This window comes from Cricetulus griseus, assembly GCF_003668045.3.
Source record: "Cricetulus griseus strain 17A/GY chromosome 1 unlocalized genomic scaffold, alternate assembly CriGri-PICRH-1.0 chr1_0, whole genome shotgun sequence".
Lineage (NCBI taxonomy): Eukaryota > Metazoa > Chordata > Mammalia > Rodentia > Cricetidae > Cricetulus > Cricetulus griseus.
Genome location: NW_023276806.1, coordinates 209,377,139 through 209,404,607, shown reverse-complemented (window position 1 = coordinate 209,404,607; position 27,469 = coordinate 209,377,139). Strand labels below are relative to the sequence as shown.

The 27,469-nt window shown below is 39.8% G+C and overlaps 1 long non-coding RNA gene across 2 annotated transcripts in view; it reads left to right on the top strand.

The window, feature by feature from the left end:
- Positions 1-3,827: 3,827 nt before the first annotated feature.
- Positions 3,828-27,469, top strand: part of LOC103160985 — a 50,806-nt gene continuing 27,164 nt past the window's right edge. Inside the window, exons 1-3 of one of the 2 annotated variants that reach the window (XR_003479985.2) lie at positions 3,828-3,931; positions 4,233-4,376; positions 11,798-13,426. This is a non-coding gene — a long non-coding RNA (uncharacterized LOC103160985). Of the gene's footprint in view, positions 3,932-4,232; positions 4,377-11,797; positions 13,427-27,469 lie in introns of those variants that run through there. The other variant, XR_003479984.2, reaches the window with a different exon arrangement.

The following is a 27,469-nucleotide window of genomic DNA, read 5'->3' as shown; positions in this document are numbered from 1 at the left end:
CAACAGTATATTTATTGAAATATTATTTTAAAATCTCATAAGTCAGTAGGGTGATGGTGGCGCACGCCTTTAATCCCATCACTCAGGAGGCAGAGGCAGGTGGATCTCAGTGAGTTCAAGACCAGCCTGGTCTACAAGAGCTAGTTCCAGGACAGCCTCCAAAACCACAGAGAAACCCTGTCTCAAAAAGAAAAAAAATCTCATAAGTCTTTTTTAATATTCAATTTGATAATTTACTTAAAATTTCTGTTATATCATGAATATTTTAATCATACTGGAAATAATGTTTAAAATATTATTTTATGTGTATATTCAAAATTTGTAGATGTAATTCCTGTTTATGGGTTCTTCTAGAAGAGTTTTTCTGAGACAAATCACCTTACAGTCTTTTCCCTAATGCTAAAATTCAGGCTGTCTCCAGCTTCTTACTGTCTCACATCATATTATGATAAAATTACTGATAATTCTTAGGCCTTATCTTTAGAAGTGTAGCTAGTATGTATGTCAAAACACACAAAAATTTTAAGGTTATTAAAATATTCACTTTCATGAATGTTTTAACCACTTGGGAAAGTATTTTTATTAAGAAAGACTAACTAGCACATTTGGATTAAATGCTTTTGCTGTAACGCTTCAGAAATATTAGGCTATTTTTAGATGGTCATCCTTCACTCTGAGATTTAAGTATTTGGTGAACTATTTTCATTCTTTGTGACTATATTTTACAGAACTGCAATTATTAGAGCATGTGACAACAAAGACTTTTAAAAGGTTAAGGAAGTAGTTTTGCTTCACTAAAAGAAGAGTGGAAGCCCAGCTGATGCAAATGCCTGCATGCATGCAAGGCCATTTTACACAAAGCAGAAGTCTTCTCTCTCCACCGATACAAGACATTCAGTGATAGGCTTCTATTTTAAAGAAGAGGAGCACATTTGATTTATCGGGAGTGTTGCTAGCAGGCTGTCCTTAGGGAGATCGCAGGCTCTGCTATTTTAGATGTTTTAAAGGACTAGGCAGTGACAGTTCTTCTTGGGCAGTTTCTTCTCTAGCATGCAGTCTCCCAAGTTTGACCACAGATCACTTGTGGTGGTGAAGTGAGTAGGCTTGCTCCTTAAAGTGATTCAACAAACACACATGGGGCTTCATGGTGCTCACAAGGCATTGGACACTAAAGTTCCAGCTCATAGCCTGTGCTAAAACAGACCCAGACATGCATTTGAGATTCAGGAGGTGGGATTGTGCTAGAGCACGAGAAAGACTGGCCCACTAATCATAACTACCCTTTACCGTGTGCTTTTAGTGTGCCAATGGTACTGTGCATGTTATTTTAGCTAGTTCCTGTTCCCAGCAAGCCTATGAATGTGTACTGTTGTTTACCAGATAGTACCCAAAGAAACACTAAGGTAAGGAGAGACTGACAAAATAACTGAAATACTATATTGGTGAGATGGTTTTCAAACACAAGTCTGTCTACAGAGATCAAAGTGTTTAAACGTAGACCAACTCCAAATTTGGGAGGAAATCATGGAAGACTACTGAGGAATGGGAGATTAGGGAGTTGGAGAGAGCCCTCAAGAGGAGCCAAGTCAGAACTAGCCACTTCTATGGGTTAGGATAGGAAGATTCATGCTTACCACAAAACCTATGGAAAAATTTGAATCTGTCACTTGCCGTGTGTGTGTGTGTGTGTGTGTGTGTGTGTGTGTGTGTGTGTGTGTGTGTGTGTGTGTACCTGTTCATGTGTGCAGATACACACAAATATGTGGCTGTCAGGATCCTCTAGGTCTTGTATTAGTCCTCTTCTTTGCCTACTCTTCTCTGAAAGGAAACTCTTGTTTCCATAGAGAACCTTCCCTTCTGCGGATCACCGGGAACTTTTTCAAGCGTAGCCTCATTGCATTGCTCATGATGTGGATGGAGCAATTGGTTCTGATTTAGATCTTGGAATCAATTACTCATAGTGTAGAATCTTCTTTCTGGTGATGATGGCTTGGGAGGTCTTAGAGACAGAGCATCCTGAGATTTCTTCTTAGATTCTTCTCCCATCAGGGAGAAATTTCAGAGATTAGGACATCTAAGCATTGGATGTTTTTAACACTCATGAGGTGAGTTCGGGTTTGCCAAAAGAGAGACAACACAGGGATTTTGTGGGGAGACTACTGGGATTTGGAGATACTACTGGGATATTTTTGGGAGACTACTAGGATGTTTTGAGAGTGAATTTAATAGAGTTAAAACAGTAAAATGGGCAAGAATTCCAAGAATGGGTCAGAATTTCACCAGAATGGGGTCTACTCCCCTTGTCTTTGTGTTGGGTTTTCTGGGTATCATGGCATTGGATGCATCATGGGAGTAGCAATTCTGAAAGGCTAGTGATGTGGAGATGCCATTATCTTTAAGCGAAGGACAGTGAGCAGTTGTCTCCACTGACCCCATTGGGTGCCGCTCTTTTTGGGTTGGCACTTGTTTCCTGTTTTGGCAGTCAAACGGTGGCCTTGTGTACTACATTTCAGTGTGGCATGCATGAACATCTACTTCTTGTGCACCTAGCTAGTCTACCTCTGCTTCTTAATGCCCACTGTGCACAGGAGTGGGAGGAAAATAATTCAAAATTCTTTTCTTCTTTGGGGGTTTTCTGGGAAGTGCTAGTTCTCCTCTGGTTGGGCAATACTCACGCAGTGGAGCCCTGTGCTCCCTCTATGCTTGGTCTTCCTCACACACCAGCACAAGCAAATATATTTTTGAAAATTGATTTATCTTCTCCAGAAAACAGATTCTATTTAATGGATCTGTGTAATGGATACTTAGGCAGACTTCTTTCCATTCTCTAGTAAGAGCCTTAGCAGAATTCATAAATAAATATCCTCTTTTCTATCTGAACTCAGAAGCTATTGAAATATAGGTGTTCAGTCAGTCACCTTATAAAAGGAAGAATGTGTTCTTTAAGTGGCAGCTGTATTGACCTCCAGCAGCGCTGCCCCCAATAAGATGGTCAGAGTAGTAGGCCCCAGGCAGAGAGTCACAGAGTCAAAGAGTCCCAGGTTTTCTCCAGGCAGTCCCCACAGAGACAGACTGTCTGGTGGCTAGAGCTGGGGCTGCCATGTTCTCATAGGAACAGGAGGCTGGGGCAAAAGAGATTCTCCCGTGTTGGCAAGTAGAAAGGAACTTGATTTTTGTTTGTTTCTTTTATAACATTAACTTCTGTTCCTGGCATATTGGCTGTTTGTGTTTTCTTTTCCATGAGGAATTCCTAAGTACCCACTCAAACAGTACTCCTGAATGTAATTATTTAAAAAATCTTAGTTTGACATTTCTTGAATTTAGTTGAGAATCTCTTCTGCTCATGAGTTAGGCTCACCCCTTCCGGGAGATGTAGGTGTTCCAATGAGCTCAGCTGAGGAAGTCTTTTGGCAGAAAAAGGCTGAAAGAAGCAGAACCAGGAGCAATTGTTTTCTTTTTCAGGTTGGTAAAGAGGGGAGTGTCTTACACTCGTGGCTGGCTGTAATCCTCCTCCGATTGGATGCTAGAAAGCCCTGGGGTTGCTTGTTTATTTTGAAAAGTGGCTCTTTCAACGAGGTTATCTCGAAGGTGTATGTACACTATTCCAGAGTAGGCTGATCTTCTTGGTCAATGTAGGAATTTAATCCAAACCAGTAGTCATCCATATGTTTTATCCAATAAATCACTCTGTGGTAAGAAAACCCATTGTTGATTTGATAGTGTGTTGTCCAATATTGCCCATATTTTCATATTTGCATAGTGCATTATCTTGTTTTTTTTTATGAGAGACCTTACTTTCAAAATAGATTTCCTTTAGGAAGACATCAGAGTGACACACATAAGCAACCCTGAGTCATAGCTAGAGTAGGATCACTTGGGAAGTGCAGTGTCTTAGCCCAACCAGGAAAGGCTGAGCTGGGTCCAAGGAAGGGTAAGTACTCTGCTCACCCATTCCCCAGCCTCCTAGAATCCCAGAGACAATCAGATGCAGCAGGGAGTCTAGTCAAGCAGGAATCATTTATTGCCCCAAAGCAAGCATCTTTTAAAACAAAAAACCAACCGCAGAGTAGAGAAAACAGCCAGCCAATGGTTTTAAAGTCAGCCTATCATGCACCTAGGCACCCTATGCTTTACCTAGTGAACACTGAACATGAGCTATTCATGCAGTGACTTCATCTGGTTCAATATAGGCAACCAATCATCCTTTTTTTTTCTTTTTTTTTTGTAAACAGCTCAAGATTTGCCCACAGAGAAGAGGAGTTAAAGAAGAAGGCGTGTAATCATGGAGCTGACTTCCCCAGGAAGGAAAAAGAAGTAGAGATTTGTTTTAGAGATTTCAAAATAAAAGGCACCAAATCAGAAGATATCTATCCAAGGTGAGAGGGGTCTGCTTATCTGGTTCCCTCTATTTGATCTTTTCATGATATTCTACACATCTGTAAGGATAAAAATTCTCTCTCTCTCTCTCTCTCTCTCTCTCTCTCTCTCTCTCTCTCTGTGTGTGTGTGTGCACGTGTTTCTCTCTGTTTGTATGTATATGAGAGGCAAAGCATCTTGTAACTAATACAGTAAAACATCCTTAAAATTCAACCTTTGAGCTTTCTTCAAATGATGCCTTTGATAACCCGTTGGTTAACTGACAGAAGGAGGGAATTCATTGTCAAGTGAATCCTTGCTTTTGCAAGATTCTCTTTGCTCTATTGTCATCAGATCTGTCATCTCATTCAAAGTTCTTGGGCTCCCTGGATGTCAGCCTTCACTTGTCTTTGAAATGGCTTCAGCCACCATCTCTCTGCTCTCTCAATGCCTCACCTAATTTGCATTGGTCTGATTCATTCATTCCTATCTGGGTTATAGGGTGTGCTTTCCCCATGGTAGCCATGCTGTGAAGCTGCCTCTTAACTGACTATTATCACAGTAGGATTCAAAATGCTCATTTGGCAATGACCTGCTGCTCCTCATATAAGACAGTGCACTTAACAAATGAGCACAGACAGCGTTTGAGAATGGCTTTTTATAAGATCTGAAATCCACTTTTGCTTATATTAAAATAGTTTTCTTCGAGGATGAAAAAGCCTGCTGGCAATCAGAGGCTTGTGTGACATTCACGTCTACCCGGAGGAAGCAGCCAGCAGAAAGGCTTTCTGCTTTACAGATTTGCATTGTCTTGCTAACTTTCCTATGCCAAAAACACTCAGTTGCTCCCTTTCACCAACTTCTAAGGTCACAAGACAGACAGTTCTTTCTTGATTACTCAAACAAATACACATCTGATTCAGAGGAGGAAAGAGACTTGCCAGCAGTTGATGCTTAGGAAGGGCAAGGCTGGCTTTGCTTTACAAGCCAACCTGATGAATCACCACATCCATGACTAATTGTGGAGTTAAAATGTGCCCAGGAATATCGCCTGGTTTTTCTAAAGAGAAATTCTAAAGGAGACCCAGAGAAATAAGGAGGAGAACAAGACACTTGTGCATGAATATTCGGATGGCGAGGTCATTCCAGAAAGCTTAGTAAGTCTCTTGCTTTGCAATAGGAAATTGAGTCCTAGAAAAGATGACACTGGCGTCAAGCTCACCCTGGCTTTCCTCCCAGCAGTTAACTTCATGGGCTCAAAAGAGGTTTTCTGAATGTTTTCTCAATCTCAAAAGGTTAAGCCCAGACAGCCATAAATGTAGACTGATAAAAATAGACTTGTGTTTATATGTGTAAAATGTATAAAAAAGCTGGACATAAGACCACACCTGTGATCTCAGCACTGGGGAGGTAGAAACATGCATATCCTTGGGGCTCACTAGCAGATCAGCCTACACTAATCGGTAGTGTGCCAGACTAATCAGCCTGCACCAAGCCAACCAATGAGATACCTTATCTGAAAAACTAGGGTGGCTGTTTCCTAAGGAACTATAACCCAAGATTGATCTCTGACCTCCACATGTACACACACACACACACACACACACACAAACACACACACACACACACACACACACACACACACACAGAGGAACACACAATGCACACAAACCTGTGTGAGCATACACAAAGGGATGTCATGTGTCATGAGGCTATTGCTCAGTGGTGGCAGAGTATGATGTGTCCAATAGTTTTTAGGCCCTAGGTTTGATTCCCAGAACTGAAAGACAAAAGGTATATCATTTATCCCATGTGCCTACATAAGTTTTTCACAGCCTCCAGAACAGTGCCTGCTTCAATCAGTGGGACTGGAGGGTCTCCTAACTAGCTCATGGGCCATTAAGTCTCACTCAGCATCCCTCTGGGTGCACCTAACCAATCAGCGAATCAAGACCCCAAAGTGTATCATGATCTCACCTTTTACCTACATGCAAAAGTCACATCAAAATTCCACCTATGTCTTTTCCCAAAGTATAATTATTGGGACTTCCTGGTATTCAGATGCTGATGACTTGCCTGTGTTCTTTCTCGATGTGACAGAGAAACATTCAAGAACCATAACACAGTTAATTAGCAGTAACAAGAGTCTTGGTATTATTTAGGCCAATAGGAAGAAATCTAGAAGCTATTTCCACAGCTTTCTCTGTGAAAGGAGACCATGGCACGGGCTCAAACTGTAATAGCTGCTAGGATGGTAGGGAGTACTTATGTATATATCTAGGAAGTAGGGATGGTGATTATTGATAAAAATGTAAAATATAAAAGTAAAGTAAAATTTAAGGTTAACTCCAAAGTGGTCAATTTGGTCTGTTGACAAAGATACCAGTATATATTCGTTTTTTTCTGAGATAGAGAAAACTTTAGGAGGAAATATTCCCCAAACAGAGTCATTGTTATGGACAAGGTAACTTTGATATTCCTTTGTAAATTTTTGTATTTAGTTAGACATAAGGCATTAGCAGTTGTATTGTACATTTCTAAAGTTCATGGAAATGTCAATGTTGGAGATTTTAGGTCATCTGTATATAAAGATAAATCAAAGGCCTGAACAAAGGTGAAAATGGGAGAGAGACAGACACAGAGACTGAGAGAGAGAGAGAGAGAGAGAGAGAGAGAGAGAGAGAGAGAGGTCATTGTAGTAGGACTCAGCAACAGCTGAGCCAAAGGTGAAGAACGAGTTGGAATTTGGCAAAGTATTGAGTGGCCTTGACAAGAAAACTCTCCATGGAGTTGTTAGAAGAGGATGGCCTAGGAAAGGAAGTGTCTAAACATAAATAAAGACATCGAAATGAATCAGCTAATGGAGGCAGGAAGGGAGAGAAAAGATTGGTTGGTGTAAGCTGGGAGACAACGCTGTATGCTAGACAGTGATGGACGTGGCCCAGGAAAGACCAGAAATCTGGTGGTTCCTGCTCCTTTTCATGTACATCAGCTGTGATATACATGAATGAAATGTATGATGAATGAAATCTCTGAATTAGTCAGAGGGTCAAAAAAGTCAAACATGCTTAACTGCAATATATCCATCTTATTTTTATTTACCAACCTTAATGAATTGTTAATGCATGGAAAGAAGTGCTCAAGTTCATAATATACCATAACCATGCACTTATCCAGAGAATGTTATGGGTCACATTTGACATTATACTGCATAGCAACCAGCTCTGACTGACACTGTCTAGTTCCACTTTAGAGTCTAACATGCTTAGATTACCATCAACATGAATGGCTCTCACCAGATAATGCATTAACAGGAGTTTGCTCTTAAGATGACATTTGGGCTCTGTCACTATTTCTACTATGTCTGATTAAGTAAAAGCAGGGTGTTATTTAAAAAAAAAATGTACCCAGTATACTTTATGTGCTTATCCACAACAGAAAACAAAGTCTAAGACAGGGTTTTAAGAAAAGGTGTAAAAGATAGTGTGAAGCCCCACAGCTTCTGTTCTAAGTGCCTGTTTGAACTGTATGGAAGGTGATTGAGTTGTAAAGACTTTTGGTCTGGTTATTTTTAGTGTGTGATGTTTTTTATTTGTTTATAAGACATTTTATGATAAAGTTTATAAAATTTAAAAAGTGATGTCAGAGCCTGGCGTTGTGGTGCATGCCTTTAATCCCAGCACTTGGGAGGCAGAGGCAGAGGGATCTCTGTGAGTTCGAGGCCAGCCTGGTCTCCAGAGCAAATGCCAGGATAGGCTCCAAAGCTACACAGAAAAACCCTGTTTCGAAAAACAACAAAACAAAACAAAACAAAACAAAAAAGTGATGTCAGTACAGGCAAAACAAAAAGAGAGAGAAAAAATGTGATTTCCTTAATGAGATCCAAATCAGTAATTAAGGTAAGAGTTGTTGACAGTTCTTGTGCCCATTCCACACGTTGGTGCCATCCTGCAGGTTGCATGTTCACCCTCTCGTGCATTCACCACAGTTATTGTGTTTGGGGGTTGCTACTGTGATCCTATGTTACAAAGCAGTGGGTTATAACCACTGTGGTAGGTGAGTGTTTTGCTGCACAGCTGGTGAGCCGGGCGGGCAGCTGAAATCTGAGGGCACACTTTTGAGAGTCAGGGAACATGACCCCTCTGATTAGCAAGCAGATGAAATCAGGAGAGCGCATGTCTGAACACATACAAAGGGAAACTAAGCTGCTTAGAAAACAGTAAAGAGCTGGGAATATAATTTTAGATTTGAAGATTGCTTTGATATAGTAGAATATTCTCTAATGGAAGATTTAGGTAAAAGTCTCCTATTTAAGGAGGTAACTACAACATAGTTCCAATTTGAATTTGGAGACAGCATTTGCAAGAGGAATGCCAAAAGCTGAAAACTCTAAAAGCAACTTTATGAGGCAGACAGAATTCCTTTGGGACGTGATATTAAACTATTTTCAGTAGGGAGCACAAATATTTTCTTCAAAATGCTAAGAAACGCCTTTGAAACATCTCCTAATAGGGTCATATACAGCCTGTTGAAGCCACGGAAGCCAGTTTGCCCCTAAGGTACATGAGAAACTGGTGTGTACTACTCTTTTTTTTTTTTTTTTTTCTGACTAAACAATAGTCCACCTTGTACTGTCCCAATGATAGAAACATTACAAAACTATTTGAGAAAGAAATTATATTTCTGAGAAGCCCCGGAGACAGCTCAGTTGGTAAAATACTTGCCACACAGCCTTAAGGCCTACACTGTGGTCCTCTATGCCATGTGAAAGCTGGGCATAGTGTGGGCGTGGCATCCCAGTGCTGGGAGATGGGTGAGGAAGCTACCCGGGAGTCACCAGCTGAAACAAACATTTATTGAACTCTGCTTCAGTAATCAAGATATCAAGATGGGGACTTTCCAGATGGCTCAGTCAGTTTAGAGCTTGCCATGCAGGTGTGAGGAAGTGAGTTTGAATCCCCAAGACCGATGTGAGAAGCTAGAGGCTGTAGCACATGCCTAGAATTCCAGCCCTGGTCAACAGGGAGAGAGGTAAATTCCTTAGCTCAGTGGCCAGCAAACAGCGCTGAATCAGTGAACTTTGGGCTTAGTGACGGTCTCTGACTCAACTGAGGAAAACATCTGACCCGAACGTTTAGACTCCAAATGCATGAACTCACACATGTACCTTAATACATATGTGCTCACACACCTGAGCATGTACAGGCCACACGTACACTAAGGGAGGGGTGAGGATTTCCTTGTGTGTTATTTGAAGCAGACTCTGACCTTTTGTAAGTCTTTTTATTTGCCGGAGGAGTGAGTGAGTGTATTAAGAGCTAAACTTAACCCCGCTGCTAATCTTTTCACCTAATGAAAACAATTCCAGGATCTGTAAGGAGAAATAAGCAGCTAAACTAATCAGGGGGGTCCTCTTGCAATTGGGATATGGAACTACCAACTCCAAGCCCGGGAACTGAAGAAGAGCTACCCGCCTCCCTGCTGGAGGGGGCTAACTGAGCAAATGGTAACATCCCTGCCTGCTCTTTCCTGGGTTGCCTTTGCCCTGGAAGCTGTCTCCCCAGGCGCTATTCTGGTGTCTAGTGTCTACTGTCACAATTCCCTCACTGTATTTACCCTGATATCTGTCATTTTCACCTTAAGGAGAATTAAATCTGCCACGTCTTTGCTAGCGCTCTGTAGGTTATTATTTTAGTCTTTGTTTACAACCTGACTTGGAAAGCTTTTTTAAGGTATCACACCCTCCCACCTCCTTACTTAACGTGTTGAGCACCAGGGATTAGTGTCAGAAAAAGTGTTGCTTATAGGAGTAGCCTTGCGAAGCCCATTATGCAGCTCAAGGGACACAAATACATGCATAGCAACACATAGCTACTCCCAAAATAAACTACAATACATTGAACAAAATAAATAAATCTGAGGAGCTTAAAACTCACAATCCCAGTATTCTGAGTGTCATCTTTAATTTCATTATTTTTTTTCCTCCTACTCCAGGCAATAATGTTCTCCATAACAGCCCTAGCAGATGGTCGATAACTTACACCACTAGTTTGATTTTCTTATTAACATGGCTAGATTTCAGAATCTAGCTTCTTGGCAAGGTGCTTTTCAACTGCAGAAACGCATCTGCTCAAACCCCAAAATAAACATGCTTTTCAGAAGAAGCAAGAGCGTTCTATAAACCCAGCCCATCCTCAGATGTAGCACTTCAAGTTAATTCTGCCATGATCAAGTTGAGGCCCTTTGTTTTCAGGTTAAGAGGCAATATGTTGGTGATGCTCCAACCTATGGACAGAGGCTGTGAACATGTTCAAAATCCTGAGTGTAGCCTCACATTTAGTTTTGGAGGGCTGAGAAATAATGTTCTGTGAGACAATTCCATTTCAAAATTTTAAGTACTCAAAATGCATGCAGCCTATCAGTTTGCTCAGATATGACCTGTAACGGGATAAGTCTAGACCAAAGACAACCTGTAATAGGATCAGTGAGGCAGGAGAAGACCACTCCCTGAACCCTAGGCACATTGGCATTCTGCATTGTGACTTGAGATGCTGAACTCAGCCAAAACTAGTACAAAATAATTTGTGATCATCATATCTGTCATCATTAGTTTGTGTGTCTGTCTATATAAAATGATTGACTTGCAATGGGTCTGCAATTCTAACAATGCTGTGAATTTTTATTTTTATATATATTCAGCTTTCAACTTTATCCACTAGATAATATTATTGTATATGTTTAATAGTGTTTTTAAAATAACATTTGTTCATTATAAGTCATGTAACAGGAAAATATTCTATAATATTTAATGATATGCCAAATACTCAAAAAATAATTTCTATGATAATCTAGAAGTAAAACACAAGCAATTTAAAATCTGGTATTACAAAGCTTCCTATGTTTATGAAGCATGTGGATATTTATTAGAGCCAGAAATTAGTTTTAACAAGAGGCTTTAAGCTGTGTCATGCACAAAATTTATATTTATGCAAAACAGACTTTACACAGTTTAGTTTAGTTTATGAATTTTTCCATTTTTGATAGGCTTTCGTATGGCCCTGATTCTGACTCCAAATTATCTCTTTCACTTCTTTATCTATCTCATTAACTTCCTTTTCTAACATACAGTTGAGTGTGTGTGTGTGTGTGTGTGTGTGTGTGTGTGTGTGTGTATGTGAGAGAGAGAGAGAGAGAGAGAGAGAGGAAGAAGAAGAACTTTCGGGTATTTTATGTGCAAACTAACAGGAAACACATGGGGGTTGAGCTCCCTTTAAGATTTACAGTCAGGATGAAAGGACATGACAAACTGCAAATGGTTTAACCACAGCACCAAATTTCCTACCAATTCATTATTGTTCTAAGTTCATTCTGTTACTAAGACAAAACACTCTGACCAGAAACAAATTGGAGAGGAAATGATTTATTTGGCTTACACTTACAGGTCACAATCCACCATCGAAGGAAATCAGGGCTGGGACCTGACAGCAAGAACCGTGGAGGAATACTACTTTTCACCTCACTCTGGTTTGCCCACAGACTTACAGATAGCCAACTTCCTTATGCAGCCCAGTACTAGGTGCTCAGAGATGGTATCACACTGTGGACTGGGCCCTCCTATGTCAATTAATAATCAGGACAATCCCCCACAGGCATTTCCACAAGTCTATCTGCTTTAGTCAATTCCTCAATCAAGACTTCTAGATGACTCTCAGTTAGCTAGGATAATTCAATTTAAAAGGGAGGTATGTGGCAGGGACTCAAGTTAGGAAACCTGCCCAATATAGTCTTCTCATTCTCGGTCTCCTGAATAAACTAGTACTCTATCCAACACCCAGATTAATTTAGAGCTTCAGCTAGGATGGCTTTTAGATTAAAGGGGAACCTTGAGTGAGAAACATGATTACTCTCCTCATACCCCAGATCCATTCTGAAATGAACTTTGAAAACATTTGGAAAATTGTCTATTACATCCCTTTTATAGTCTGAAGCAAAACTTACCAGGCTTTTGTTATTCTCAAGTCAATTTTCAACATTCTTACCTGTGCTTTCAACACTTCCTAAGACACGCTTACTCTACATTGACCATGCATATTTGACCTAAAGAGCAAACTGCTTTCCTTGTATGAAGCTTCTTCTGTGGCACACTTCATGGGACTGCTACCTGAAGAGGAGTATTTAAGCAGGAAGAAAAAGATTTGTGTCAGTCTAGGTGAGAAATAGTGACAAAGTAAACCAGAAAAATGGAATACGACACAGAAAAGTGAAGTCACACAGGAAATGGCTAAAATACCAAACTGACAAGATTTGGTAACCACTTGACTTTGAGAAATAATGTACTTTGCTAGAGAGGATCTGTGTGGTGTAAAGTTTGTACACAACAAAGAAATGATGTGCTTCAGCTTTGTGCATTTGTTCTATGTGCTGGGTCACATGTCACCAGAAACACAGCAGCTTAAAATACCGTACCTTTCCTGTCTTGCAATTACATTACATATTAATGTCTGGGACAGCTCAATCATGGTCTTTGTGGCAACACAGACTACAAACAAAGTGTCACCTGGGCTGTAACCTTATCTGGAAGACTGGCTCAGGGAGAAGAACTTTCCCCAGTTGTGTTCAAGAATTAATTAATTAATTCTTTGTTGAAGTATGACCAAAGGTCTTGATTTCTCTCTCATGGATAACAGAAAGAAATCCTTAATTACTTGCCACTTAGCCCCTAGCCATTGGAATTCATATATAATATGGTGTTTTTCTTTCTCAAGGACAGGAGGAGAATCTCCAGTCATAGTTTGCTAACACTTAAGACAGTAACTGTGTGGTTTGAAAGAAAATGGTCCCCAAAGGGAGTGACACTATTAGGAGGTATGGCCTTGTTGGAGGAAGTGTGTCACTGTGGAGGCTAGCTTTAAGGTCTCTTTTGCTCAAATTTCACTCGCTGTGGTACTCAGTCTACTTCATGTTGCCTGAAGGCCAAGATGTAGAACACTTGGTTACTTCTCCAGCACCATGCCTGCCTGCATGCTACTATGTCATACCAATAATGGTAATGGTCTGAATCCCTGAAAATTTAAGCCACCCAAATGAAATGTTTTTCCTTTATAAGAGTTGTTGAGGTCATGGTTTCTCTCCATAGCAGTAGAAATCTTAGGTAAGACAGTGATAGATAGAGCTAGGAAGATGGCTCAGTGAGTGTTTGCTGCACAAGAATGACAATGGAGTTCAGATCCTAAGCACTGATATAAAAACCAGGTGTGGTGGCATGTTTCTATAGCCCCTGTACTGGGGAGGTAGAGACAAGAGGATTAATTGGTCAACCAGTCTAGCCAAAACAGTGAGCTCAAATTTTGGTGGGACACCATGGCCCCCAAAAATAAGGTAGAAGAGAAAAAAGAAGATACCAGAACTTGACATCTGGCCTCCACATGCATACTTAAAGAGAGTACACACACATGTATACAGATACAACCATACACACACACACACACACACACACACACACACACACACTATAAAAATAGCGAGCTTCATTTCCTTTGCTGAATATACAGCTGATATGAAATTTGAAATGCCATCATCTGATGGGGAATGTCCTTCTGTGTATATGTTTATCTTATTGGTTAATGAATAAAGCACTATTTGGCCAATTAGGCAGAAAGATATGTGGGACTAGAAAGATATGTGAGTCAAGGAGGATTCTGGGAAATGTAGTCTTGTGATACAGGCAGGAAGTGACATAGCAGGCAGACTCATATATAAGCAGGGACAAACAAGAAGTGGCCCCTTCTCTCTTGCTCTTCCTCTCTGTGGAGCTGCCATGCAACCAACCGCCAGGAAGACAGGACGAAAGGCCTGCGTCCTCCATAAGATAAGTCTTATGATTATGGTTGATAATTAAGACTGAGCTAGCAGATGAGAAATCCTAGTCATTGGCCAAGAAGCATTTGTACCTAATATAAGTCTTTGTGTGTTACATGGGACCTTAACGTGGTGGCAGGTGGAACTCGGGCAGCCTGACGGACAGCGCCCACATGGCAGCAAGGCTCAGGTGGCTATGGCAGAAAGTTTTATGGTTACAATCATCTTTTCCATATATTATTGGTCTTAGAAAGCCATGGGTTCTGTCCACATTTAAGGAAGGAGGACTGAACAGAAGTTGAGGCTCGTTAGGAATTAGCTTTTGGGGTTGATCAGAGTTTGGATGTGTTGTATATGATGTGAAGGAGAACCAACCAATGAAGACATCATCTACAGTTATAAAAATGGTACAAGGTACATCTAGAATATATTACTCTTAGTGAAATTTTGGTAACAATTGAATTAAACAACTACAGGTTTATGTCTTCATCCAGCTTGTATTATTAGCTAAACCTTAAAACCACGAGAAGTGAGGCAGTAATATGACAGCAGAAGTAAAGTAGCTTTGTCAGGTAGTTATGAAAACAGAACCTAGAAAGATATGTACCATGGCATCCCTGCATCCCTCACACAGGGCTAGAAAGCTTGCAGATGGGGTTTTGTCTCTTAGAGCCAAAGATAAAAGAAATTCATTTTGTTTCTTCAAATAGCTTCAAAGCACAAAAATTAGCTGCCCCAGCCAACTTTCTCTTGGATGAAGTGATACCTCCTACTACACCACCGTATCTGAGCCAGTTTCCGCCAAACAACCAGCAGCTAATTTAGGTCAGCTTTCACAAAGCTGTGACCTTGGTGCAGCCTTTGGAAAAGTGAAGGGAGATACAGGTGCATCGGTCTACAGACCTGAGTCAGGCGATGCTACATTAGCAGCCCCAGCGACCGTCTTATCTTATGCCTCAGTGGCAAAGTAAAATGAGCGTAAGTCAATTATACCCAGGTTACATGCTCAAGTCTCCAAACAGGTTAGTAAAATTCCCCATGTATCCTCTACAGACCAGTTCTGCCTTCATTCCCCTATTGGTGGCCTCGGCCAGAAGTCACTGAAGTCCCTAAAAGCAGGAGACACAGGAGTGACTCATCATCTTCCACACCAAAACCCAGACCTTGTACTCCTGTAAAAGTGTGTCTCTGAGCAAATTCACAGAGCTGCTTATGCAATAACAGGTTTTGGCTTCATGGCTGTGTCTTTAAATTGTAGGTAGAATAGCTTCGAAAGCAAATCAAAACCTGTGGGGATACTTGAGACAGTTATGATAAGGACTTCTAACTTGTGTCAAGTTGACATAAAAGCCAGCTAGCCCAAAGGCAAAAGACACAAATGTCTAAGACAAAGTGAGTCTATTTTTTAAATAAGTTTTTCTAAATTCTTACCTTTAAAAGCAAGAAAATGGGCTCTATCATTAACCTGACAAATTATTGCCTAGAACACCAGCCATATTTGTAGTTAAACTAATTAAATTACTTGAGACAAATTTGATGAAAAAAGGATGATCAGAACCCTGGCATTCCTTCCACTTAAAGGGTGTCTTTTGTGGGATTCTATTATTAACTAACCATATGGACCACACTGACAAGGCTGCACTGTGAGCCCATGCGTTTATTCTCTTGAACATATGCAAACAATGAGTTGTGAAAGGACTTTAGATTGATGGAGAGCTGTTACTTACTTTTCACTCATCAGAGTTGGCAAGAGCATGCTGTGCTCATGTGTGACAAAGATAAAACTGTGGGAATGCATTATGATAAAAATGTCTCATCTTTCCAAGAAACTGGAACTTTTGCTGGATTTCACAGCCAGAGTTAATAATGACCCTGAGGTCACTTAAGACCTCAACTGTTTGTTGAACCCTCATTTAAGACAGCAATGTAACAACCAACTTTATTTGCCTTGGATTTCTCATGCAACCAACTTTTTGTTTGCTTTTTGTTTTGTTTTTCAAGACAGGGTTTCTCTGTATTGTTTTGGAAGCTGTCCTGGAACTTACTCTGTAGACCAGGCTGGCCCCAAACTCACAGAGATCTGCCTGCCACTGCCTTCCGAGTGCTGGGATTAAAGGCGTGCACCATCAAACACCCAGCACAATCAACTTTTATAACTTAAGCTAATGCATATATGTAACCTTAAGTTATGTACACCTCCATGCTCCAAACCCAGAGTAATGAATGTGTGTTATAACAATCATTTGATGAAAACTGAAAATAGGCCAAAAACAGCCTTTAAGATACATATCCATGATAAACACTGGAAACATTATTTGCATATTGCTTGATGGTGCTTGTTTGTTTCTTATCTGGGTCAGTTGGGATCAGTGACATAATCCCTTGTAAAACACTGTTAAAGATTTCTATAAAGTTTCCTCTTTCCCTTCTCCATCTTTTCTGTCCTGTTCAATAAACAGTGTCCTTTGTTAGAGAAAAATAAGGACAGATACACACACATACACAAGAGACAGGGACAGAGATTTCACAAGGCAGCCATCGGGCAGGCACAGATTCAGACTTATACAACAGATAAGGACAAAGGAAGACACAGACACAGGGCGAGTGAAGTGGAGAACTGGTCTGAATTTCCTCTTGGTCAAATGACACTAAGGGGAAGTACTTTGATTTCTGTCCTTAATGCAACACTGACACATTATTGGTGACTAGAAATTTATTTATTTGTTCAAACCAATGCATTTTGGTGCCTCATGTGAGAAATCTCTAATGTGTTAAATCTAACCATAACACAGTATTTTAGTTAGAGTTACAAGAGTAACTTGAAACACTGAAAACATGACATGCTTACAGGTACCAAAAGATAAATGTCATAAAGACTTTGTTAATGCCACTTTAAAATTTTCTTTAAAAATATGTATAGTTCTTAAGCTGGGTGATGGTGGTGCATGCCTCAAAAAACAAAACAAAACAAACAACAAAAATATGTATAGTTGTAATTCCAATTTTATTTTTTAAACTTTTCTAAATATAAAAGTAGTTAAGACTTTCTACAAATAACAGTTACTATGAAAGTAACAAGAAATGGACTTCATGTTAGGAACATAGATGTTGTAACAATAACAGCAAATCCTAGCAGTTGAGCATAGTCAACTGTGGAGCTGGCATGTATCGTATCTGTCTTGTCTCATGTCTTTCTTTTATACCTAGGTCAACTGCTGTCCTCAGCTTTCAAGGCAGCCAGGGTGTCAACATTCAATGTAAAGAGAAGGTAGAAAAAGAAGAAAAACTCTACTAGATCTTTAACTACCTTGGCCCAGCCAGCAGTGGCAGATGTCACTTCCTCTCACATGCATAGCCATCTCTGGCTACCAGTGGGCATGCCAAGCTTGTTTGGGCTGGAGCTGTGGTTGTCATATAATTTGTCCCCTCCATAACTCACAGTGAAATTTGATTCCCGGTGTGTCAGTTGTGGGAGTGGAGCCCCTCGGAAGTGAGTAGGTAATGGAAGCGGGTGTGACACCCTCAAAGTAGGTCAGTCTCTCTTTCTTTCTTTTTTGTTCATTTGTTTGTTTTTGAGACATGGTATTACCCCATAGCCCAGGCTGTTCTGGAACTTGATTTATAGCCTAGGTTATTCTAAAATGCATGACAATTCCATCTCAACTTTTTGAGAGTTACAGAGGAGAGCCACCATGCCCACTCTGCCAGTCAACATATTTTCTTTTCTTCCTTGTTTTGTTGAGACAGTGTTTTAGTGTCCTATTGCTGTGAAGAGATACCATGACATCAGCAACTCCTGTAAAGGAGAACATTTCATTGGGTTGGTTTAGAGTTCAGAGGTTTTGTCCGTTTTCATCATGTCAGGAAGCATGGCAGCACACAGACAGATATGGGGCTGGAGAAGTAGCTGAAAGTTCCGGATCTTGATCTGTAGCAGGAAAAAGAGAGAATGAGCCTTTGGGACTTGCGTGAGCTTCTGAAATCTCAAAGCCCACCCCCAGTGACACACTTCTTCTAATAAGGCCACACTTCTTAATAGTGCCACTCCCTATAAGCACTGGGGGTCATTTCCCTTCAAACTACCACAGGCAGGCCCATACTCAAACTCACTACATGGTAGAGGCTGACCTTGAACAATGACTTGTTCCTCCTGATGTTTTCTGTCAGATGTTTTCTATCATTTGGGGCCCCATGGCCCTGTTGTCAATGCTCTGCCAGTCACTCAGGATATGGCTCCGATGGCCTTCAGGTCCTCAGCCCTGGCTCTGCTGCAGTCACAATATGTAGGTTTAAACTAAACCTCTATCGTTCTATTCACCAACAAAGACTCAGAAGTCAGATGTGGGGGTAAAAACCTGCTAGATCAGCGAAATTGAAAAGCAACCAGCTGACATCACCTTTGGCCAGAAACCCAGCAAGAGATGTGTGTCTCTCCACTCACCCCAACCAAAAGGAAGGCCCAAACTTAAGTCCCTGCCCTTTCCTTCCTGTGTGTCTTCTCTAGACAAATTGCTGGCTTCTCTATGGCCAATTTTGGCCTGCTAGTTGCTATTTCCTCCCCTGATTCAAGGTAAACTTTATTTAGCAGTCTCAGAGTGTCACAGTGTGATCAAAATTCCCTCAACATCCTCCAGACTCTACTCCCAGAATGTTGGGGTGACAGACATCAGCTACCCCACTGTGTATCTTCAGTGCCAGAAATTAAACCAGGTCTCATGTACACCAGGCAAGCATGGGGCTAATGAGCTGCATCCTATCCCCAGTCCAGATAAATGTTTCCCTCACAGGACCAAGTCAGTTCCACTAAAAGTGGTTTATCCATCCCAGGACTGAGTTAGGACCTGCTGTGATGAACTGCTTTTTGGATAACTAAACTGTTCTAAACTGAGCCTGTCCCTTACACTCTCCTCTTTTTTCTTCCCTGATGGGATATGACACAATTTGAGGCTATCACTGGTAGCCAGTAAAATATGATTTCTAATTCTAGATACAACAAAGTGCCACAATAAAACTTATTTATCTATAATTTACCTAACTTGGGGTATGTTAGTAGCACAAAACATACTATGACAGGTAAAAGGTAAAAACACAAAATATGTAACCATTGCATATTGTTAGCGATCTCAGTCGTAAGCATGCAGCAAAGGAATATTCATTAAAAAAAAACTATTATGTGGCTAAAGAAATGTCTCATTGGTTCACAGAACATTGGTGCTCTTCCAGAGGACTGCGTTTTGTTCCCAGGACCTACATCAGGTGGCTCATAATTGCCTGTCACTCCAATTTCTGGAGATGTGATGCCCTCTCTTGGGCTCTGCAAGTACTGGCATGCAACACACACACACACACACACACACACACACACACACACACACACACACACACACCAATACATAAAAAACCCTCCCCTGAAGGCTCAATGATCTGTGCAGAAGAGAAGGTGGAAATACCATTGAGAGTTAGAGAGGACGGGAAACTCCAAGGAAACAGTGTCACCCAGACACAACAAGACTGATGCACCTATTTTGCACCAGGCTGCAAGGGCTCACGCCAGACTGAATCCTAACACTGAAAGGGGGAAACAGACACAGGCTCCCACCCCTAACCAAGAAGCTCTCTGCAATTAGTACCCAGTTGCAAAGGAAAAATGAGTTTTCTTCAATGTTCTCCTTGGAATGTGAGCTACACTTCAGGGTAGCAGGAGATGGCGACACAACATGCGATCAGTGGTATTTTTGTGGACTTTGTGTCTCAAACCGCTTTGTTTGGAAATCTTATGTCTTACTGGTCTTTTGCTAGTAGGTTTTGGTTTCCATTATTCTTGTGTTTGTGTGTATTCGTGTCCCTTTTTTGTTGCTGTTGTTTTTTTGTTTGTTTTGCTTGCTTTTTTTTTTTTTTTTTTTTTTTTTTTTGTCAAAAGATAAGGAGCATGGAGTTGGATCCATGGGGATGTGGGGAGGAACTGGGAGGAGCTGGGGGAGGGGAAAGCATGATCACACTATATTGTATGGATTTTTTTCAATAAAAAATAGTGAAAGCATATGTTTTAAATATAGGAAAATATATACTAGTTTCTCTCATTTTCCTTTAATTTGTGTTCTGGTGTTTTAATAAAGTCACATTCAGAATCGCAAAGACAGTGTCATTAACCTTGCTGGTGTAACTTGAAAATACTAAATAACAAAGCTGGGCTGCTCTATTAGAGTAATTAATGGTAGTCTGCTTTTCTCAAGGCCCTTACAGAAGACAATAATGCTCGATTTCTCACTTTCCTTTAAGTTAAACTACATTCGATTCACCTATGGCTGGGCACCCCCAGAAAGCTCCCGTGACTGCATAGTAATTGTCAAGAAAGAATTTTAGCAACAGTTTGGCTAGACACGTCAGGTCACACACTCTTCAAAACTACAGGGCAACACTCAAACCGAAAGTTTATCTTTGAAAAGACTGTGGATTGTTTCTCTTGGGTGAAGGCTGTATGATTTGGGGGGAGCGAGAGAGGGGAGGAAGGAAGAGGGACTGGCTCTCCAAGAACTGATAACACGGTTGCTAACATCACAGTTATCAAATGTCTTTGCACTTAGCTTGTTTAGAACTAGATGGAAAAAAAGTGCTGTGAGTGAGTCACCACATTGTGTCCACTTAGTCTTGGCAGGCCACCTTGTTCTAGTGAACAGAGAGTCTGGATGGAAAGAGTCCAAAGTGTCCCAAGTTTCTTCAGATATTCACACCTATGTTAGGTGAGCCAGGAGGAGGGGGACACCCTGCCACTGGAGTTGTTGGAAAAAAAAGAAAAAAAAAAGATGTGTTTGAATGAAGTCCAGAGTCCTGTTGTGATTGCAGACTTTGACATTAGTAAGGGATCAAAATGAGCTGTGAAATACCTCTTTCTGAAAGAGCTCCTGTGGTAACACTCACGGCCCCCAACCTGCCCACCCCCATTGCTTCTGTTTTTGGAAAGAGTCTCACTACATGGCCCAAGCTGGACTCAAAATTACAATTCTTCTGCCTCAGCCTCCAAATGCTGTGGTTACAGACTTGTGTGACCAACCATATCTGGCTCAAAACTTACTTAGAGGCATCAGATAGCATTATGGAAAAAGCTATTGATCCGGATTAGCCAGTCTCCTCTGTGCATTCATATAGAAAGTTCACATCATTTTATCCAGTTATTATTTCCTATTCTATTGCCTCTGTCCAGTTCACTCCATTGCACTGTAAGGTCTTCACAGAAGGTTGGTATAGGAGCAAAAGCTTAGTAAGTGTCCAGCCTGCAGTGAACACATAGATTGCAAAGTCTCCATTCCAAACCATCTCAGGTTTCAAGTCAGCAGATGCTTTTCTGAGCACAGATACGTACGAGGGCTCACACCGGTATACTTCATAGAACTGCACAGCTGGAACGGCAACTGTCTCTGTCTAAGGAAGCCATTTTGAGTCTCTTCTAACTTGTTTTTCTACGAGCAGCTCTTCCTTCAACAGCCTCTTTTGTGGTATGCGTTTCAGATGACACATTGTTCAATCTGAACAAGAGTTTTTTGGGGGGGGGTGGTTGGAAGGTTATAGCTGAGGTATTCCCAAGCATTTCCTGTTTGTAGTGGCTCCTTTTCCTCTTAGGCATGTGTTTTTTCCATTTGTCAAGCTGCCTGTGTGTTTAAATGCCATTCAATCACGCACACCTAAGTAATCAGCATGGGACAGACAAAGAAGCTGTCCAGTAAGGGGCCTGTCCCAAACTGTCAAATAATTCTTGGGAAACTCAAATAAAATATGTATGTTCTATGATTAAGGAATCAAAATGCATAAAAATCTTGAAATGTTGAGTAAATTCTCAGACAAATGTATTTGCTAATTTCCAAAGAGGAAAATGAGTCACATAGGCCCCGGCTTGCTGTACTTTGATAAATGGCCCACAAAAGCATAATACAAAATAGTGTCATAAGTCACAGCCCCGACCCAGACAGGCAAGATCAGGAGGCATACGCATACGTGAAGTAATCTAGATTGTTTCCTTTCTGGGTGGTGTGCTATCTTCTCTCTGTCACCAGGCAACAGTATCCTACAATGAATGAAGATGTGGTGGGCAAAACCCAGAGCAAGCTACTTTTAGTATTATTGCAAAGCGTTACTATTTTAAAAGGAATGATATTAGAAGTTACTTCCTTCTCCAACCCACTGCTACTTACCCGTTTCCCCGTTTTGTGCTATTAGTGTCCCTTTTTCCCCTTTTACTGATATGCTAACTGACATACTTACTCTTCCAGTTTCTGACTGGTCAAGTTTAAATAGAATTGTTTGTTTTCACTTCCAGGTGCTCAGGTGTGCACATTGCTGCTATGTCTACCGCTCTCCTCAGTCTTGCGTCCTGTGCACTCACATGGGTTCACATATCTGCATCTGTTAACTCTTCTACATTTTCCTCTCTTCTTTGGTCAGTATTAGATGGCAGCTTTTGTTTGTTTTTTTCTCTTGTCTCAACACAGTCTCCATCCTCATTCCATGCTCTCCTCTCTGTAGAAGCCGTAATTTCTCAGTCGCAAGGTTGTATTTCTTTTTAGTTGTTGTCGTTTTTGTTTGTTTGTTTGTTTTGGCAGTGGCTGTCCCATTTAGCGTTCCACCTCCTTGGAGACATTCATTTTCTGATTTGTTTTCATTGTTGTTTGATGCTCAGTGTTCTATTGGGTACAGAGTACTAATTCAATAAATAGTGTTGGGTTCCATTCTCCAAAAGCTTAGGGGTACTGAGCGCTTGTTCACGTGTTTACTAGCCATTTGGATGTACATATATTTAAAGAATGTTTGTTCAAGTGCTTCACCTGTTTTCCAAGCAGTTTTGTTGAATTTTTAGCATTCCCTCTGTGTGCCATAAATTAGTCTTTTATAAGGTTTGTGGTTTGCAGCTATTTCTTCTCATTCTGAACACTGTCATTTTATATGGTTGAAATTGTGTTTAGGTGCACTTTTTAAAAACATTCCCATGAAGATAATACATGCATTTTTTTTCTTTTGTGATCTGTCACTTATTGTAATATCCAAAATCTCTGAAAAGTTCAATCTCATGAAACTTTTGCTATTTGCTTCTAGGTTTTAAAGGTTTAGGTCTTAATTAGGACTTTATTTTCGGTTATTTTTATATGGTAATAGGTAATATTTTCACTTCATTCTTTTTACATATGGAAATATAGCTTTCCCAGTATCATGTATTAAAAATACACTTTTGTACATTGAATGATATTTTTCTGTCAATGTTTTATCATATGTATAAGGATTTTGATAGTGAAAGCATTAAGTCTGTATAATGTTTAAGCAATATTGACATTTTAACAATATTAAGATTTGTATTCCGTGAGCATGGGATGTGTTTTCAGTTGTTCATACATCCTTTTAATTTCTTTCAGTACTGTTTTATAGTTTTTAACTATTCTTTTGTTTCCTTGGCTAAGCTAACTCTTAAGCATTCTAGTATGTTTTATGTCATTTTAACAGAAGTTGTCTTCATAAGTTCATCTTCAGGTTGGTCATTGTGAGAACATAAAATGCATTATATTTTGCATTAATGTTATAGCCTGCAACTTCGATGAACTCTGTTGTGTGATATTTTGATCGCATTCTGACACTCTCAAGACTGCCAATAAAAGTTGCTTTGAATCAGAGGGCAGAGCTAGCTACCAGCTGACAAAAATTCATCATAGAGTTTTTGGAGTACTGAGGACAGAAAGAGATGCAAGAGGTAGTAGGATGGGGCTTAGAGAGGTTCTTGGTGTTTTTAGGAATTGAGGAATGAAAGAAAGCGGATGTCACTGGTCACATACCCTGATATCTGATTCCCAAGTTTTATTGATAAAGAATAATTAGATAAATGCTTCATTGGGCACCCAACATGGGGCTTGAACACACAACTCTGAGATTAAGAGTTTTATGCTCTACTGACTGAGCTAGCAGGGCTTATATTTGTGTGTGTGTGTGTGTGTGTGTGTGTGTGTGTGTGTGTGTGTGGGTGTATGTACTTATTAGAGATTTTTATATGCATGATGATATCATCTGCAAAAAATTCTTCCTATTGAATTTGTATGATTTCTAGTTCCTTTTACTGACCAAAGACCCAGCTCTAACTTTCTGTGTTATATTGGAGGGGAGGAATGGAAGAAACATCCTTGCATTCTTCCTGTTTTGAATGAATGCTTTCAGAACTTCGGGTCTAGCTCAGTGGCAGATCACTTGACCAGCTTTTGTGAGATTCAATCCCCAGAAGTGAAAAAAGAAATCATTGAAACTCTTAGGCAGAGTAAGGTGGCTCATGCCCTTTAATCATTCATTGTTCATCATTCTTTGTGATCCTGAAGCAAGAAATCCAAATCTAACCCCACAAACCAGCAACCAATAATTAATTACATTGAATACTATGGGCATTTAGTCTAAATATTAAGTCTCAATAGATTTTAAAATCAAATGGAATAGTAAATGCCTAATTATTCCCTACAACAATAAAAAAATCAGTGGGCTGTAAAATGCATAAAACTGTGGAAATGAATAGTCTTTAAAAAAAAAGAATAGTCCAGAGAAGCAGTTAAAGAGAAATTGAAACAGCTACTTAGAGTTGATTGTAGAAGAAAGCACAGGTCAGTGTTTAGAAAGGAATTTTTAGCTATGTTTGTTTACACAAAAACAAAAAGAGTGATTCTAGACCAACAATCTGACTTGCAAACACAGGAAAACAAAAGTAAATTGAAGCCAAAAACTAGTAAAAGATAGAAGATGGCACAGACCAGGATAGAGATAAATTAAATTAAAAATGGTAGATAAGCCAGGAGATGGTGGCACATGCCTTTAATGCCAGCACTTGGGAAGCAGAGGCAGGCAGATCTCTGTGAGTTCAAGTCTAACCTGGTCTGCAGAGAAAGTTCCAGGACAGCCTCCAAACCACAGAGAAACCCTGTCTCAAAAAACAAAACAAAACAAAAAATAAAAAAGAAAAGAAAAAAAACAGTAGATAAACAGTACATAATGGAAAGTAAAATGGAAACCCAATTACTTGGAAAGAGTAATAAAACTGACAAATATTTAGCTAGATGGACGAAGAGAAAAAGAAAAAACACAAATTATCTAAATCATAAATGGAAGTATTAACATCAATACTGATTATACAGACATAAAAAGAATGCATATGTAACAGGAATATTTATACTATAAAATTAGCAAACTAGAAAAAATGAAAAATACCTTTGTAATATGGAATCTACCCATGTTAATTCATGAAGAAGTAGAGAATCTGAATAGACCAACGATATCTGACAATGTTTCAGTGTTAAAATTTCCATCAGAAAAAAACAAACAAACAAAAAACAACCCCCAAAACAAAACAACAACAACAACAAAAAAAAAAACAACTCTGGACCTGATGTTTATACCGAGCAATTCTTTTTTTTTCCCTTAAAGATTGATTTTTCTTTTTATTGATGTGAATCACTGTATGCCATGTGTGTCCATAGAAGCCAAAAGAGGGCATCAGATCTCCTGGCTCTAGAGTTCAAGCAGCAGTGAGACAAACAATGTGGATGCTGGGAATCAAACTCCAGAATAGTCAGCAGCAAGCGCTCCTAACCACTGAGCCATCTCCCCAGCCCCTCACTGGCTAATTTTCTCAAACATTTAAAGAAGACTTAACAACAGTTGTTCTTAACATTTCCCAAAAAGCTGAAGAGAAATTGCCTCATATTAATTGAATGTATTCGGCCAGCACTATCCCGTTGAGAAGGAGAAACAGAGGCACTAAAGAAGAGAAGCCTGCCGGTGACTATACAGACCCAGTATTAGCAACAAATCCAAGCTAGGTAGCCAGCAGCACATGAGAGTCCACAGGAGGATAAAGCACTATTTATTTCTGAAATGCAATGATGGGAAAGACATGACAAACCAACGAATATATTATACCACATTGACATGAAGAAGGAAATTACGCACAAAGGTATTTCAATCAACACAGATAAAACATTTGACAAAATACAACAGCCTTTCACTATAAAAACACTCACCAAATTGGGAAAAGAAAATGAACTCAACATAATAGAAGAAACCACAATTTAAAGCCTGTGGTAACTGATAGACTCAGAATGAAAGCTAAAGGCTTGTTTTGGTTTGCTAACAAGACTGAGTGTAGTCTATTGTTCGGTAGTGAGCTGTATACATTCGAGGACTAGCTGGTTTAATGTGTGAAGTCCCCATTACTCACTTCTTTCTGCCTCTTCTCTCCATTATAGAGACTAGTGTACTAAAGTCCCAATTTCCTCTTACCACATTTTGTTCATATATATATATTATATATATATATATATATATATATATATATTATCATAGACTATCTTTTTCCATCTTAGTATTATCAGTTTATTTGTGCCTCTGGATCAAAAGCACCAGAGTAGACAATCTTATTCATTTCATCAATCTCTTTCCTATGATTGGAAAATGTAACCCATTTATGATTAAATGAATTAACAATAAGTAAGAGGTGACTTTTGTTTTGAATTTTATTTTCTTGCCCTTAAATTTTTATTGTTTTAGTCGGTGTACTAAATAATGCTTTCATCATGTTTTGTGCTCATGTGTCATCATACTTCAGTCTAACTCATACCTATACTGCATGTCTGTGTGTCTTTGGTCACTATACCATACGTCACTGACCCCCTCTGTGCTTAGTTGATTTTATCTAATGAAACATTTAACTGCCTTTATCATTGCCTCCATAGGGTGCTCAATAGTTACTTCTTCATGATTATTGTAGGATTCTACGTACCGTTCTGAAATTTTAACACCAATTAATTTCAAATGAAATTCGATGGCATACAGAATCTGTTTCTTACTCATTCCTAGCCTATCCCTGTCTGTTCACTATGTGACAAAACTGTTTCTTTAGCTGGTGACTTTTTTTTTATATAACAAGAGATGCAGTCCAAGAAATGTGGCAGTAATCAGTTTTGTCCTTGTTTGAACATCATAGAGTATACTTACACAGATGGAGGCAATATGCCTCTTACTAACCTAGGCTATGTGATGCAATCTAAGTGTGGTCAGTATGTCACTGTGACAGGAGTCAGGAACAGTTAGTCATGGTTACAGGCAGAAGCAGAGCAAGTTGTCTGCAGATGTCTAGGTAGAACCAATTTCAATTCCTAGAGCACTAATGTTTTACAAAGAACTTTGCACAGTCCATGAGCTCAGAAAGTAAACACAAAAGGCTCTGATTCATCAAGATGTAGGC